Raw genomic sequence first — 19,565 nt, 5'->3', positions numbered from 1 at the left:
TCTTTGTGACCCCTTTTTCACCACTTTCCTGTCACCCCTTTTTCTTTTCTTTCAAACAAATTAGCGCGGGTGTGCGCTTTTGTTAGCGGAGCTCACCATCAGTGCACATGTGTGAGCTCCGCGCAAACGAGCGCAGACCTGGTTTTAAGTGCTTAAAAGTGCCTTTATGGCACTTTGATTGACAGGTCCTGTACTCAGTTTGAAAGTTTGCAAAGAAAAATAAATTCCCACTGTCAGTCTCAAACCCAGGACCTTGGTAACATTAGTCTGTATGACCTACCACTAAGCCATGCCTGCCTTACAAGAATGCAGTGCTAAAATAAATATAACATGTAATAGTAGGAATCAGTATAAAGGCAATATAGGAGATGTACTATCCGAAGCATGTCAGGCAGAGTTTTAATGGCCAAATTACTGGATTGCCATACTAGTTCAGTGTTAACAGATACAGCCCTGCTACTTGTTAGCTTGTACATAATACTGTAAGGTAATGTACATATATGAAGGTACGTATATCTACACATACATATATATAAATATATATAAATACATATGAAATATAGTTGTAGGTGTCAGTATCCATACACACTCACTACAGGAAACAGTGAACATAAATGCAGCAACCTGAATCTGCAACACAGCCTGACCCGTGTGACCTACTTACCCTTCTAACTGCTTAAAGGTGGCCTCAGCACTTTGATTGACAGGTCCTGTACTCAGTTTGAAAGTTTGCAAAGAAAAATAAATTCCCACTGCCAGTCTCTTCATAACATTAGTCTGTATGACCTACCACTAAGCCATGACTACCTTACAAGAACACACTGCTAGAATAAATATAACATGTAATAGTAGGAATCAATATAAAGGCAATATAGGAGGTGTACTATCCAAAGCATGTCAGGTAGAGTTTCAATGGCCAAATTACTGGATTCCCATACTAGTTCAGTGTTAACAGAAACAGCCCTGCTACTTGTTAGCTTGTACATAATAAAGTAAGGTAATGTACATATATGAAGGTATGTATATCTACACATACATATATATAAATATATATTAATACATATGAAATATAGTTGTAGGTGTCAGTATCCATACACACTCACTACAGGAAACAGTGAAGATAAATGCAGCAACCAGAATCTGCAACACAGCCTGGCTCCTGTGAGACCTACTAACCCCTTTAACTGATTAAAGGTGCCTCCAGCACTTTGATTGATAGGCCCTATACTCAAGTCAAAAGCAGAATATAAGCATACAATAGGCCCTACCACAAGACCATTGTAACACTAGTCTGTATGACCTACCACTAAGCCATGACTCTCATACAGGAATATAGTGCTAAATAAGTGGAACATGTAATAGTAGGAATGAAGATAAAGGCAATATAGTATGTCTACTACCCAAAGCATGTCAGGCAGACTTTTATAGTCCCAATTACTGGATTCCCATACTAGTGTAGTGTTAACAGAAACAGCCCTGCTAATTGTTAGCTTGTACCCAATAATGTCAGCTAATATACATATATGAAAGTATGTATATGTACACAGATATATATATATATTTATATAGCAATACATATGACATATAGTTGTAGGTGTCAGTATGCATACACACTCACTACAGGGAACAGGCAAGAGAAATGCATCAACCTGAATCTACAACACAGCATGAAGCATGGGAGATGTACTAACCTTCACACTCACAGAACACTGTCAACAGCATACCAGCATGGTCCACGCCCTACAATCTGAAAGGGCAACGCCTATCTCACATACCCTTTTATAGCAGTGTCCTGAAATCACAGTGAGACATGCAATCAGTACACACCTGGCTGCATGCAATTAGCAAATGCTGCCTTATAATTGGTGCAGAGGCCATCACATGGACCTATGCAGATACCTACAAAAGCATTGAGTACCCACACTATACTCATGCAATACATTCATTGCACAAAACCTACAGAGAAAGAGAGAGAGAGACAGAGAGAAATCAAACAAATATAAGGACAGCCAGCAGCAAAAGCAGCAGCAAGCAGCAAACAGCAAGCAGCAAGCAGCAAGCAGCAAGGAGCAAGCAGCAACAAGCACCACTGGCACAGCAACAGCTGCCACAAACACAGGTAATGCAAAGTAGCAGGTTAATCCTGTGTATACTGTGACACCTCCAAATGTATCATAGTTCACTATCTATAGGTATGTCCATGAGATAGGTTGTGTGTACATAGTCCTGAAATATAAACATATGTAATATTGCTGTACATGTTGCCCATACTTAACACTTCCATAGCTTAGAACACAAGGCCAGTTGTGCATATGATGCAGTAGTTCCCAGGGTCAGTAGAGGTTCCTCCTCATTGGTGTGGGACCACTGTGTATGTATGGCACTGTTCAGGTACATATCCTGTAGTATGGCCAGGGATTAATATCAGTCTGTCATGTGGTGCTATGTCCTCCAGGGGTGAATGTAGCACACATCCAGGGATACCATTTCGTAACAGTGATGCTATGTGTTCTGCAATGATGGGGGTGGCTCTCACCTGGACATGTGAGAGGATAGGGAGGTGACAGTCATCTGGGATAACTAATACCACGTGTAGGAGAATGGGGGGGTACCTGCACCTAAACTGTCTGCAACAATGTTGCCAATATCTGTGCATTTGGTGAATGTGAAGCATCTTAACACTGCTGACCACAGATGCCTTGCCGTCATGTGAATCTGCCCTCTGCTGCAGTAGCCTCCTACTATTGTTATACAATATGCCTGTATCTGTAGTCCACTGGACAGGATTAATAAGTGGTGTGCAGTTGTTCTGGGTTAGATATGTGTGTGCACAGTACATGCAGTATGTGGGATGTCTGTGGTAAGCATATGCAAAGGTGCTGGCGGTGTGTGTTGTGGCTTCCACTGGCCCAATGGGCTGCATGGATAGCATCACTGTCATAACTAGTGAATAACTGTGTAATTACATGCATACATAGCAAGGTAGTGTACTGTGCTTGTGGTGTTGTTCGGATATGTATATCCAGGCTGAGTAATGTGTGTCCACATCACAGGGTTGGATGGCAACACACATCCAGTATGTAGGGATGAACACCCAGAATGTGTCAGACGTGTTGCCTGTGCAGAAGTATCCAGCCATTACCTGTGCATCCCCCACAACACACACACATGCAACATATGGCAGAAGTACTATAGCAGTACACACATGTTCATAGGTTCATACTAGGCTATTTGCCCTAGGGCATTGGTAAGCCTAGAAGAATGAGTTTGTCTTTCGCCACCCAATTACAAGTTATGCTGCTATGCCCTTATCCGACGTTAGTACACTGTGCCTCTGTCTAACAGTGACATAGAAGTGATACCTGGGGTACAACTATGATCTCCATCCACTCATCCAGATTCCTATGGAAGAGAGTCAATGAGGGACTCTGCCTAACCAGTAGTGTGAGCTCATTACAGAGTGAAGGGAGCCTCTCGGTTAGGAATATGCCCCTCCAGCATGTCCATGTATGTCAGTGCTGAGGTCCAGCTCTCCTGAGCATGTGGCTGTATGGGACTCTGATTGCCTGAGGTGCAGCATGTTCATTACTGCTGGGTAGGACATGGCTGTATATGGCACACACAGATTGCCTCTGAACAGGCAGTATGCCACTGAGTCCAGCTGGATTTACTTTACCTGGGCAGCATATGACATCTGTGTGAGCCATTGCATCCCCTTGATGAGGTACTGTTGTCCTGTACCAGTTGCTGTAGGTGTCTGGTTAGGTACATCCCAAAAGGTGCATTGTGCGCAATTATAGGCCTGATGATGGATGAGTAAAGAGGCACAATGACCTCCCCTGCCATACATGTGAATCCCTCATGATTAGCTGGGCTATATAACATGTCTTTCAATCCACGTTGGCCATGTGGTTGACAAATGACAGACTGCTACCATGTTTCTTCCCCAGGTCCCCAACTACGTCTTCTGTACTCAATGGCCTAACACCTATGTTGTACTGTGCCACCAATGTGGAGGTGTGGGAATCTGCATTGAATACTGATACTCCCCCTCCCTTGTTCAAGTGTTGGGGCCGACAAGAATGGTAACAGCTATAACTTGGTAGTACTGGTGTGCTCCTGTGAAACCTGAAACAGGTTCATGTTACTGCACAGATATCGATGTCCAGAATGTTAAGTAGGGTTTTGAGTCGTGCATCCTTAGGTCTAGACTTCGGTGTTGAGTAGCATCACTCTTACTTCCTCATCCTTTGTGATACAAATGGATGTGGGTTTGCCTTATGAGCCTTGCCTAATACAGGCACTATGGGTGTAGCAAGAGGCTCCGCCAAATTCCAATAGGACAGGGGTGACAGGTGCAAGCTGTCCCTAGCAAAGCATACCACCCCAAGATGGCAGGCATTGGCACACCTGTGAATGACACCAGTATGTCAGTCAATTGTTGGAAGGGATCATCGTGCCTTGATATTGTGGCATCGTTCTAGGTGAGGGTAGGATGCTACTCAAGGTCAGGGTCAAACTGTCTTGGGCTACGTGCTCAGAGAGCTCTGTACTGTCTCATGTCATGTAGTCCAGGGAGGAATGTGTCAGGCCATTCACACCAGCATGGACATTGACTGAGTCATACCTGTACTTGCCTTGGGGTTACCTGAGTGTTTGTGTTATGTGGCAGGTCATAGTGCCCGACAGGCTGCACACCATGACCCTCACCTCGTTAAGCCTGGTGAACATGATGTTAGTGTGCCTGATGATAGAGGCACCTAGTACAGGTGTATGAGGTGTGTTGTTTACTGTTAATGGCTGTGAGTGTTCAGCACATTGGCTTTGTGTGATATGTGTTGCACATGTTCGTTTCCGTGATAGTGGTTGCCTGGATGTCTGCTTAGGAGGTCTCTGCTGCATAGGCAGAGCTGTGGTCCGAGCCTACAAGTATGTTCATGTGTGATCATGTGTTAGGTCCGCTGTTGTGGTAGGTCTATCTGAGACTGGAAGTGTAGTGAGTGGTCTCCTTCGCCACCTGACTGGTTATGGCGGTATTGAGTAGACAGAGCCTAGCCTCCAGTTTGGTATATGGTTGCATCACTCACATGAGTTTGAATTTGTTGTTAGGAGGAGAGGGTTGTCTGTGTACATGCATCTGTTCTAACATTGTCTCTGGAGTACCACACTCACCAGCTGGACTGGGAGGGAACTGACAACTGACCTCTGGACATGCTAGAATACTATTGTGAATTCTGTAATAATTAATGATTGAAAACAAGGTCCAGTGGGGAGTGAGGGTGTACTGACATTACCTACAACTGCTGACTGATATAAAAGTGTCAGTGAGCAAGTGCCAGGTAACCTAAGTGCAATGTGTCACAATTAAGTAAATGCAACAATGAGAAGCAGTCACTTGCTGTCATGTGTAACATGGAAATATATACAGTAAGCAATGCAGATATCAGTAGTGAGTCACAGACGTGTTGAGAAGCTGTGTACTATGTGGAAGTAGCATACCAGTGAAATAACAAGCTAACAAATAACAAGCATATAAACAAAGGTAGATCCAGGAGGCCTGGATGTAGTGGTTGCTACAGCAAACAAGGTGTAGCAATGTCAGTAAGATACAGCTCAGATATGCAGGCACTATAAACCTGAAACCAGATGTCCCCAGCTATGAATGGCAGAGTACAGCCTATTGTCACACACGAGTGCAGACCACAAACCTTGTTAATGTTAAATAACTGGCCTGAAGGCCAACTGCCCATACCAGAACTAATACACTTGTACACTGGGCCCTCAATCAGCAGTTCCCAACTTCAATGGATGAAAGATATGTGTCCTGCCACCACAGTGCTTGCCACCAACCTCCCTAATGTAAAACAACTGGTCTGAAGGCCAAGTGCTTAGTACAAATGACATAGAATGATAGCTACACTGTAATCAAGTTTTAACCAAGCAGTAATAAGTAGAAGTTAATACTCCCTGTATAGAATGTGTACCATGTATTGTTGAGATACTATGCTGATAACCTGTTTGTGTACCTTTCCAGCTTGACATGGCTCCAAAAGGAACCCATCATATTCTGCTGCAGAGGATGACGTGATTCACCAGAGCCTGGTGCGTGACTATGCCATCCTGTTCTCACGCACCACCCAGAATCAGCAGGAGAGGTCTGCACTGTGGCAAAACCTCGTTAGCAGGATAAATGATGTTGGCATGCATGATAGGACATATGAGCAGGTGAGACATCACTGCAGTGATTTGATTAGAAATGTCCGCCAGCGTGCTGCAGATATCCACAGGCAACAGGTTGCCACAGGTGGGGGGGGGTGGCCACACATCCCCCCCCTCACCAGACAGGAGGGGCTACTGCTAAGTGTTGTGGATCCAGCCCCAGAACAACAACAGCAACACTCATGCATCATGATGGAGGTTGGATCCACACAGCAGCAAGACACCGAGCGTGCAGGTAAGATGCCATATTCATTTATTGTTATTACTTTTACATTTGTTGACCCAGATAGTCTAGCTGGATATATGTCCATTTTCAGTAGAGGCCTGTGGAGAAAAGCTCCACACATAACGTAATAAAGGCAGACAGACAAGTTGTTAATACAGACAGCCAACATGATAGAATTGTACACCAGCCTGTTAATTAAATCAACATACATGTAAGGAACTCAAACAGTTTAGAGTCATACACAATGTACCATTGGTTTCAAAGCAATCCTACCTAAAGCATAACGGTTATGCAATAAGGCAAAAGCCATATACATAATAGTTAGGGCTCAGAAGGGTAGAGAAGTAGAAGGAGTATGAAAGATACAATGATATGGAAGAGGCAGGAGTCAAGAAGGGAAGTGAGGAAAAGAAGGAAGACAGTCAAGAGGAGGTGGGAGGGATGGGAGAAGTAGGTCAGAGCATAGAAGGACATCAAGGTGAAAGAAACAGGGTAGAAGCTAGTTTCTATGCACAATGAGGGGTTAAAGGTAAAGAGAGGGTAGGGAGAGGGACGTTAGCCTGGACTCCAAGAAGAACAAAGCCAGTGGTTTTGGAAGTACAGTTTGAGTTGTCATTTGAAGAGAGGTAAGGGTGAGATTAGAGTTAACTCCTGGTATGTACATATGACTGTTCTGTACACTGTTACTTCATGCATGCATAAGGTGTGCATGTGGTATGTATCTGTCATCATGATATATATACAGACATTATGTGCAGCTGATGTGTATAAGGGAACTAGTGTACTACTGTACTGTATCATGTGCAAAACAAATGGCACACATGTGCCCACTGACATTACTCTCTTCACACTTCCAGGTCCCTCCCATCTAGCAACGAGGCAGGCCATACATGCTGGTGAGTCTTTTAACATTATCTGTAAAACAATTTATAAAACTAGGAAGAGTAGTGTAACTCTGTAGTAGACATGCTGGTGACTGTGTTCACAATACCTGTAATACACAGTTGTAGTAAATTGAGTAGTGTAACACGGTACTGATGTGTGTGTTTACTGTGGGGTGTGCATGTGTGCAAGTGTGCCTGTGCCCAAGTGTGCATGTGTGTTAGTGTCCATGAGTGCATGTGTCCATTTCTGAATGTGTGCATTAGTATTGAAGTGCATCTCTGTCAAATATGTATTGAGACTGTAATCTGTGTTCCATGTTTTCCTCCCGTAGGTTCTGGTGCTGCTCTGGTGACCTGCAGCAGGGAACCTGAATCTTGTGCCCCAGGTACTGATGATGATGAAATGTCTGTAATGGTGCAGGAAGGTGTGTCTGGGTCCACCATTGGTCAGCCAATTGACAGTACACAGCTTTCAACCCCGTCAATGCGCACAGTCATCCTGCCGTTACATCCTTTGTCACCATTGTCCCTAGGTGATGGACAGTCTGCAGTGGGCATAGATCAGGGTAATGTGGTACCTGTGGTACATGCATCCCCACAAGGCAGCCATGAGCAGGGGCCTCCAATGGTACCACGCAGACAGTCGCCCATGGGTTCTTGTGGGGGCATCCGTGGCCGTACTGCCTCTGGCCGACATGCCCAAGGAGGTATGTCAACCTCCACTATGTTTCGAACTGTCATGCAGGCACAGGCACGTATGGAAAGGTACACCAGACAGGGTCTGAGGGAGCTGAGAGCATGTCGCACAGCCATGACAGACGGCATGCGTGACGTTGCGAATGCTATCCGTAACTTCACAGATGTCGTTGACAGACGTTGTGGGGGCATAGAACAGCTGCTCCACAACCAGATGTCCATGGGCCAGGGCGATGGTGTGAGTTTGCGACGTCGACGTGGCTGTATGCCAGCAACAGCACCAGCTGGCAGTGGCCGCGGATGACAACAGGCCCACTCGCGCACCTCAAGTGCCAGCACCAGCCCCAGCAATGCTGGGTCTGTGCTGTCATCAAGACGCCCCAGGAGACCACGTGCACGTGGCTCTGGACAGTCCCAACAGGGAACTGTGTCCAGTCAACACACCCCTGCTTCCGATGACAGTACCCAGTCTGGGTTAGTACGGATACGCCCGTAGCACCCTGCCAGGCACAGGTACCGTGTCCGTGCCCACAGACACTGATCTGGATGACCTGACAGGTGCAGTCTGTGGCTGTCCACAAAACCCTGTACATGGCAGCCATTATGTGGGACTGTGTGCGTGCTTACACACATGCAGAAACCTAACACCTAGGGCAAACACATACACACACACACTGCACCAACACCGGTCCACCCTGTACTGCTGCCCCTCACAAACACACATACACACACATGTCAATTGGTGTTACCAGTGGCTGGCTTGGGCATACCTAACCCACACCCTGTGCATATGATGACACTGTGCCACCTCCTGCATACTACAACATCGGTGCAGGTAAAGGTAAACACGTTGCTGATGCACAGGGTGACTACATAGATGTGTATAAGTAGTAACATGTTGGTAACTGTTCACTGTTCCAGTATAATTGTGTGTATATCCCAGCAGTCCTGCTGCAGTAACTGTATGAATGTCCTCAATTGTTATCTGCACCCATACTACTTACCAAAGTGTACCAGCTGCACACCATCACATGCTAACATTGACTATGGCAATGCGCATCTTGTGCTGTTATGTAGATTCAGCTATATGTATCTGTTCTGTCACACATGCATTTATACACACCCTGCTACCCACACACATGCACGCTCACCTGCCATTCCCATTATTTATCACCCTACATGAGTAGCTGTTGATACATGACAGGTACACATTTGAGAAGTGCACTATGTTGTTTACTACTGGCGTCCCCTTCTCTACCTGTACTCACAGGGTGCAGGCAACCTCATCAGTTGAAAGATGTAATGTGCATCAGGTACTGTAGTACCCTGATTGCCACATCAAACATGTTTCCCATATGGAAATGCACACACAGACACATCCCACATCCACACACTTGCCACATTCAGGCTTCAGAGCACTATCTAGGTATATTGGTACATGTGCGTGTTACAGTAGCATGTAACACTATACTGAGTACTGGCAGTTGTCTGTTGTCATGTTGTCTGTATAGAATAAAAGAATTGTTTGATTATCCTACTCCGTTTTGTGGACATTACTTGAAGAAGTGTTACCTTACATGTGTTATTGGTACCACCACCTTCTCTTTTGTAGTTTTGTTTGTATAGGGTGCTATCAACATCACTGCTTGTTAAGGGTAATGACCACCCTGCAGTGCATAGCCCCATGTGGCAAAAGCCACATCCCACCCCATCATTGTGCACACACACTAACCCCACCAACAGTAAAACACATACTTTCCATTTGCAAGATTCAAACCCATACCTAACTGTGTTATGACAGTAGAAACAGACACATTAGCAGAGTGTGCTATTTGCAGTAGTTGGAGAAATCCTTACTAATGCTGTACTTAGAGGGTGCTGACATCATCTGTGTGTAGGAGGAGGGATGTGCACCCTGTAGTGTGTTCTCCCAGTTGGCAAAAGGCAGTTAACCCTCCCAGCATAGTGCACACACATAAACCCCACTCATACTAACACACATACATTCCCTTTGCAGGATTCAAACCCCTACCTAACTACGTTATGACACTGGAGAAAGATGCATTAGCAGAGCGCGCTATGCGAATTACTGGAGGACTTTACTACAGGTAATATAGTTATACAGTCCTGACATCATCAGTGTTTCAAAAGGGGGATCTGCATCCTGTACTGTACTGTCACAGTTGCTAATAGGGACATTTCCAACACACACATCGATGTGTTTGAGGTTTGCATATGTGGGGGATCCAGTACTCCAGTGTGATTAGTATATGGTTTGATTGCAACAATGAGGGATATACTCCCAGTGGTGAGCAGTTTGTACTCATGTTTGTGATGATCAGGTCTAGTATATCTGCCCCTCTTGTGGGAAGGTTGGTTACCTGTTCCATAGCCAAAGAATGTCTGATCTATGGGAACCCTAGAGCTTGGGTATTGTGGCTTGTGTAATGTTCACAGTCTATGTTTGGGTAGCTGACGTCACCCAGTATGATGGTGTTTGCAGAGTAATCTAAACTCTCCTGTGTCAGCATGAAGGCTGTGTGGGAGTCCTGAGTTTGAGAGGGTGCTGTAAGAGCTCCTCTGTGTCTCTTTCCATGTGGTCCAGGGAGGTACGTCTCAGGTTGTTTGCACCAGCATGGACAATGTCTGCCTCATAGCTGTACTTGCTGTGGAGTGACCTGTGTGCCTGTGTTATGTGGCACATGCTATCACCCGACAAGTAGCTAACTGTGACCCTCACCTTGCTCTGTCTGGAGGGCACGTCTGTCAACAGCTCATGTCAAGCAAGTTCACACCCCTCATAAATGATGTGGAAACCTTCAAAGGCCCAAGGCCTGTTGAAAATATGGACCAGACTGCAGATACCTGTATAAAGGCATTCTATGGACACATTCAGGAATGCATGGATCATGAAGCCACATATGAAAGCATGACCCAATTCTCCAAAGGCAGATGTCCTGGGTGCGGACACCAGCCATAAACACACTATACAATAGAAGGATGACGCCACTACATGATACAACAATCTCCCAAAATGTGAAGGCACCACTGATGAGTATTGGAAGACAACTACAGGCACCCATATGATTGTCTAAGGCCATCTTTGAGAGAGGATTCCACAAGCCACTGAGGATAATCACAAGGCTGCCTGTAGTTATGTTAGTAACCTGGGTGGTACTACCCAGATATGCTCAGAGGTAATCCAAGATGTCACACAAAATACAAAACACACAGACATTGCCATCATCCTAGTGGACAGGTTCAATGCTGCCTTCTCCCCCACCACACCAAAAGGGCAAATATGTCTCGCGGCACAGTGCTGCCCCCCCTGACATCACAGATGCTCAGGTAAGAGATGCCCTTCCCAAAGCAATAAACACTGCATCAATGGGACCAGACAGTGTCCCAGGCTGTGTCCTACATGAACCACAAGAAGAGCTACACCCAGACATAACACCACTGTTCAATCCCAGCCTTAATACACGATATGTGGCCAGAGAGTGGCATACAGCAACAGTGGTCCCTCAACATTCAGGTGGTGCCTTCACGGATCCTGGACACTACTACCCATATGTCTGACTAGCTTTGTCTGCAAAGCTATGGCAAGGATCATCATGAACCTCACATATCTAGATATTGTGGACCTACAGACATGTCACCATACACAGTTTGGCTTTGTCAATGGCAAATCCTGCCTCTCAAACCTGTTTGATTTCTTTGAAACAGTCACCAAGGCCACTGTCAAGGGGAAGGAGGTCTACACAGCCTACCTGGACCTTGCATAAGCCTTGGATACAATACCCCAGTTGTGCATTCTAGGGAAGCTCACCAGTGTACATATTAACCCCTATGTCACTATGGGTATTGCACAGTGGCTCAAGGGCAGAACACACATGGTAGAATTGCTGGAGCCATGTCAGCCTCCAACCTGGTACAAGTGGTGTCCCACAAGGCACAGCCCTGGGAGCTGTCATGTTCATTATATATTTATCATAGGTACAGGCCAACATGGAAGTACTGTGGCTCAGCAAGTCACAGGTGACTGCAAACCGGACACCATAATCAACTCACCAGCTAACACATGCATCCTCCAAAAGGGACTCTTGCAAACACACGACTTGTGCCACAGACATGGCCTCAACGTGAATGACAGAAAGCGTATAGTCATCCCCTTTGTCAAACACAAAGTGACCACAACGTACCACATATGTGTTAATCCATTAAGTGCAGATGAAGGAATTATGGACCTTGGGGTACACAGGTTGATAGCATTCTACCATTTGACAACAACATGGACAAAGTGGTTAGGTAAGCATGTTATATGGGCCACATCATCATGGGATCCACATGTAGATCAGGGGAGGACATTGTGCCCTTTACTCATCCCTCATCATGCCCATAATTGACTATGATGAACCTGTCGGCATGCACCTTACCAGACACCTGCAGCAACTGGAGATACCACATATGTACCTCGACAAGGGGATCAAAGGGCTCAAACAGATGCCACATACTGACTGGTTAAAGTAACAGCAGCTCTACTCAGTGACATACTGCCTCTTCATAGGCAATCTGTGCCTGACATAGAAGGCCAGGTCATACCCTCACTTAATGGCCATGCTGCATCTCAGAATATCCAGATCCCACCAGGATACACGCTGGAAATACTTGAACCTCAGGAGTGATATACATAGGACATGCTGGAGGGCACATTCACAACTCAGAGGCTCCCTTCATTCCTGAATATTATCCCAATAGAGGTTAGGCAGACTGACTCAGTGACTATCTTCAAGAGTGATATTAATGACTGGATGTGACATTGTAGGGTTACCCTGGGTATCACTTATGTGTCACTGTGAGACAGAGGCACAGTATACTAACCTTGGAAAAGGGCATAGCAAGACAGATTCACAATGCATGTTGAAAGGCACACACATTCTGGCTAGGTGGATACATGCCCTGGGCAGACATCCCTGTACGAACCTATGGACCTATGTATCTTTTTCACCATTGGCCCTATGTGCTGTTAATCACCAATGTAATCTCAATACTATGGTAGCATGTGCAAAGGTCAGTTGTCAGTCACCTCTATGGTACAGTTGTGGAATATGTGTGTCATGTAGTAATGTCACAGCTGCCACATGTACACAGTCAACCCTATCCCCTACCCATGGATGTACATCACATGTATGAGATGGAAACACATGGCCAAACTGTGGACTAAGCACTCTGAACCCAGTACTGGCATAACCTGTCTGGTGGCATGAAATACTACAGTGACAGCAATACCAATCTGATGTGGACCTACATGGACAGCAATACAAGCATGGAAACACAACAGGTCAGTTGTGAAGCCTAAGGATAGCATCCTGCATGACTGGCAGACATCTCTGCAGCTGGCACACAGGCATACATTAGGCCTGCACACAGCACGCATAACACATAGCACACAAATCCTGTGTGTCAAACAAGCACAGTCTGTACAGCTATACAACACTACTGCCGCAGTTGTGTTAGGTACTTTTATTGTCCAGTACAGTGAGACAATGCTCACCAGGCTGGAAAAGGTGTAGGTCACAGTGATATGCTCATGGGGCACTATGGTTCACCACATAACACAAACATACAAGTCAGTCAGATGCATGGACACATATGACTCAGTCATTGTCCATGCCACCACAGCTGATGTGGGATGTCCCTCACTGGGATACATGATAGGGAACATGGAAGGGATCACTGAGCAAGTGACACAGGCTGGTAGACCCCTGACCTTGGTTGGCATCAGACCCTCACCAGGGATTCTGACAAATTACTGAATGCTAATGAATTAGTGTAGCTACAACACCCTAGCTGAATGGTTCTTAGCATGCAGTCACTGCATTGCTATGGAATACTGTCTTACCACTCCCACAACAGGTGAAAACATGCAGCTCCTGTACATCAACAACATGTAGACTATATGCCCCAGACCAGGTGTGCATCCCTCACTACTAGGCTGATAGCATCTACATCTCACACTGTATATACACATCCCACATGCTGCACCTGCACAGAAGACCACGGTCATAATGTTACCCTGTGCAAATACCATGTATTCACATGTGGCAGGCATCACACATGGTAACTATTGAAGGTCACAGGTACATATGTGTATTTGGTACACACATACATCATGTGTGCATTGCCATAACTGGTTTAATCAATGTCATGCATTATTGTGAGTGACAACCCACACACATGGGCATTCTGTGTGTGCAAAACACACGTGGCATGTCTGTAATCAAAAGCCATACATAATTGTGATATCGTTTAGAAAGGGGTATGTGCATCCTGTAGTGTGTTTTCCCAGTTGCCAAAACGGATATATCAATCATACACACTTACCCCAGAACACCACGGTCATAATGTTACCCTGTGCAAATACCATGTATTCACATGTGGCAGGCATCACACATGGTAACTATTGAAGGTCACAGGTACATATGTGTATTTGGTACACACATACATCATGTGTGCATTGCCATAACTGGTTTAATCAATGTCATGCATTATTGTGAGTGACAACCCACACACATGGGCATTCTGTGTGTGCAAAACACACGTGGCATGTCTGTAATCAAAAGCCATACATAATTGTGATATCGTTTAGAAAGGGGTATGTGCATCCTGTAGTGTGTTTTCCCAGTTGCCAAAAGGGATATATCAATCATACACACTTACCCCCCCTGCACAGAACACCATGGTCATAATGTTACCCTGTGCAAATACCATGTATTCACATGTGGCAGGCATCACACATGGTAACTATTGAAGGTCACAGGTACATATGTGTATTTGGTACACACATACATCATGTGTGCATTGCCATAACTGGTTTAATCAATGTCATGCATTATTGTGAGTGACAACCCACACACATGGGCATTCTGTGTGTGCAAAACACACGTGGCATGTCTGTAATCAAAAGCCATACATAATTGTGATATCATTTAGAAAGGGGTATGTGCATCCTGTAGTGTGTTTTCCCAGTTGCCAAAAGGGATATATCAATCATACACACTTACCCCCCCTGCACAGAACACCACGGTCATAATGTTACCCTGTGCAAATACCATGTATTCACATGTGGCAGGCATCACACATGGTAACTATTGAAGGTCACAGGTACATATGTGTATTTGGTACACACATACATCATGTGTGCATTGCCATAACTGGTTTAATCAATGTCATGCATTATTGTGAGTGACAACCCACACACATGGGCATTCTGTGTGTGCAAAACACACGTGGCATGTCTGTAATCAAAAGCCATACATAATTGTGATATCGTTTAGAAAGGGGTATGTGCATCCTGTAGTGTGTTTTCCCAGTTGCCAAAAGGGATATATCAATCATACACACTTACCCCCCCTGCACAGAACACCACGGTCATAATGTTACCCTGTGCAAATACCATGTATTCACATGTGGCAGGCATCACACATGGTAACTATTGAAGGTCACAGGTACATATGTGTATTTGGCACACATACATCATGTGTGCATTGCCATAACTGGTTTAATCAATGTCATGCATTATTGTGAGTGACAACCCACACACATGGGCATTCTGTGTGTGCAAAACACACGTGGCATGTCTGTAATCAAAAGCCATACATAATTGTGATATCGTTTAGAAAGGGGTATGTGCATCCTGTAGTGTGTTTTCCCAGTTGCCAAAAGGGATATATCAATCATACACACTTACCCCCCCTGCACAGAACACCACGGTCATAATGTTACCCTGTGCAAATACCATGTATTCACATGTGGCAGGCATCACACATGGTAACTATTGAAGGTCACAGGTACATATGTGTATTTGGTACACACATACATCATGTGTGCATTGCCATAACTGGTTTAATCAATGTCATGCATTATTGTGAGTGACAACCCACACACATGGGCATTCTGTGTGTGCAAAACACACGTGGCATGTCTGTAATCAAAAGCCATACATAATTGTGATATCGTTTAGAAAGGGGTATGTGCATCCTGTAGTGTGTTTTCCCAGTTGCCAAAAGGGATATATCAATCATACACACTTACCCCCCCTCCTCCCTTTGCACACACTTGCCACCTGCTGGATTCAAACCCCTACCTAACTATGTTATGACACTAGAAACGGATGCATTAGCACAGCGCACTATTCGCATTACGGGGAGATTTTCTTTCCCCTGATATACTTATAGGGTGCTGACATCATCAGAGTTTAGAAAGTGGAATGATCATCCTGTGGTGTGTTTTCCCAGTTGCCAAAAGGGATGTTTCTTTCATACAACTTACACACACACTTACCCCCCTTCACACACACTTGCCACCTGCTGGATTCAAACCCCTACCTAACTATGTTATGACACTAGAGACGGATGCATTAGCAGAGCGCGCTATTCGGATTACTGAGAGATTCCTTTTCTCCGATATACTTATAGGGTGCTTACATGATCAGTGTCTAGAAAGGGGAATGAGCATCCTCTGGTGTGTTTTCACAGTTGCTAAGAGTAACATTTGGACCAAGTGTGTGAGCATGCCCAGTTCAGCCTTCCCATGGCATGTTGTGTGAAAGATGTCTCATTTATCTAAGTGTGTGAGCATGCCCAGTGTGGGCTTTACATATGTTGAACTCTGCAGCCCATCACATTTGTGGATGAGTGTGACCTTCAACAAATACCTCCAGTTTATGGTTGTGTGTTCTGTGCCATGTTGTGTAGTTACTGTCCAAATGCTTTTTGTGTGAACAAAACAGGGAGTATACTGTGCCTGCAGGTTTTGCATGGGATACTTTGCACACAATTGTCAACATCCGTTCATACTGACCTAACACTATAGCACTGTATAGTGTAGTGTTTCAGTACTTTCACTGTGGTGGTCAGTATCCTGGGCTTTAGTCCTATCACAGCTTTACATTTCCATAGTGTGCACAACAGCCTGGTTAGGGTCCAGTTGTGCACATCTGCACAAAGGCGGTGCCTCTACAGACCCTGGTAATTACTGCCCCATAAGCTTAACAAGTGTAGTCTGCAAATTTATGGAGAGGATCATAATTGAGCTCATAAACAAAGATATAGGGGACATGCAGACATTGTACCCATCCCATTTTGGCTTGGTCAAGGGCAGATCATGCCTTTTGTACTGGGTTGACATCTTCAAAACGGTCACTTAGGCCATTGTTGGGGAAAGGCAGTCCATACAGCCTACCTTGGCCTTGCAAACACTTTCAACACAATACCCCACTCAGGTATTGTGGAAAACCCTAACAACTGAAATGTAAACCCATATGTCACAAGATGGGTTGCAAACTGGCTTAAGGATGGGACCAACAGGGTTAGAGTTGCTGGCACTATGTTAGACTCCAGGCTGGTCACAGGTGGTGTCACACAGGGCTCAGTCCTTGGCCCCCATTGTTTGTCATGTACTTCCCAGAATTACAGGCCAACATGGGAGGACTTTGGATGACAATGTTTGCAGATGACTGCAAACTGGGTGCCATAGTGGACAGTGCATCAGACACGGATATCCTTCAGAAGGGACTCACAGTAACTGATAGCTGGTGCCAGGGCCATGGCCTGAAATCAAAGTGCACAACATGTGTAGACATACCCTTCAGGAAAAGCAAGGTAACCCCAAGCTACCATATAGGTGGCAATCCTCTAAGCACAGAGGAGGTTATCATGGACCTGGGGACCCAGGTTGACAGTCGCCATTCTTCTGAGACTCACGTTGCTAAAGTGGCTAGAAAGACCTTCTACATTGCCCACCTGATCAGGATGGGATTCACATCCAGATCTAGTGGGTCATTGTTCCCCTGTACTCTTCACTTATCAGACCGGTGATTGAGTAGAATGCCCTATTCTGGCTGTATCTCACCCAACATCTGCAGCAATTGGAGACACCCTGAATGTCCCCCACCTAAAGGATCAAGGAACCCCAACAGCTGTCATATGCTGCCAGATTGAAGACACTCCCACTCTATTCACTCACATACCGTCTGCTTAGAGGTGACATGTGCCTGACATGCGAGGCCATGTCCAAACAGGGATTAATGGACATGCTCCACCTCAGAATCGGCAGATCCACCTGAACCACTAGTGCAGGTGACTTACACCTTAGCAGGGATGTACGTTGGACATGTTGGAGGGATGGAGTTATCACCGGAGACTCCTATGCTGTGGAATACAATCCCGGTCCATGTGAGGCAGAGCACCTTGCTGGCTGTGTTCAAGAGGCATCTTGACCTGTGGATGGAAGGTCATACGTTTAACCCTGGGATCGTCACTGTGTCACTGCTGGAGAGAGGCATGACAAAATAATGGGCACAGTACTGTTTCCATATAAGGGGTGGTGTATGCCAATGAACTCTGTGCTAGGCTTATACCTGCCTTAGGGAAGATAGCCTAGTATAAACCTATGTACCTATGAACCTATCTGACCATGTTGCATTATGTTCAGATGTGAACTACTTACAACAGCCTCATCCAACATCAGTAGTGTATTCCACAACATGGGTGTACATTGGCAAACACTACCGATGTGCCCTAGGCCATTTCTAATGCTAGTCGAGAGTGTGTTTGTCCATCAACACATTGTAAGTGTAGTTTGCCATGACATATGTCTTGTTTAGTATACTGTGCCTCTGTCTACCTGTGACATAACATTGATACCCAGGGTAAACCTCCCATCTCCCATCCACTGATTAGGATTCCTGTTGAGGGGACTCAACGAGTGTCTCTATGGACAACCTGTACTGGTAGTTTACTCATGCGTGGGGGTGGCTTCTGTGTTTTGGATAATGCAGTACAGCCTGTCCTAAATATGTCAGTGCTGGGGTTCAGGTCCCTCATGTGCATAGCTCCCTGCCATTCAGATTGTACAAGGTGCAGCATGTGCATTGATTCCATCTTGGACATGGCTTTCTACATCAGGCACAGCTTGCATCTGGGTGGACAGCATGGCAGTGTGTGGAGCTGCACTCTGTTTAATCAGGCTACACATTACATGTGTTCCAGCTCTGTCATACTCCTGGTGAGGTACTGTTGTGGACTTTACAGGTGCTGGATGTGTCTGCATGAGGTACACCCACAGGGGCTGTTGTGGTCATTTCTAATGCTGATGAAAGATAACTGCAGAACCACAATGACCTCCCCTTAGCTAGATGTCAGACAGCATGGACCATGCAATCACAAATAAAAACAGGACCCTCTCCACAAAGGGAAAGTGTCCTGTCTGGTGGACCCCAGCCATAAACAAACTGTATGACAGATGAGGGTTACTAATGCAAGACAGAGCTACATCTCCAAAAGGGAAGACAGCTGTGATCAGCACTAGTAGAAAGCTACATTATCTCATAAAGACATGCAAGGTCAACTTGGGGACATAAATCACCAAAGACAATGAAGGTAACCACACTGCTTTCTTCAGTTATGTCAGACACCTGGTTGTGAACCCTCAGATATGCTCAGAGTTGGTACACAACAACATATATTCCAGTGACCTGA

Source organism: Protopterus annectens, chromosome 6.part0 (assembly GCF_019279795.1).
Source record: "Protopterus annectens isolate FY-2018-M chromosome 6.part0, PAN1.0, whole genome shotgun sequence".
Classification (NCBI taxonomy): domain Eukaryota; kingdom Metazoa; phylum Chordata; order Ceratodontiformes; family Protopteridae; genus Protopterus; species Protopterus annectens.
Note: the sequence above shows the minus strand (reverse complement) of the source record.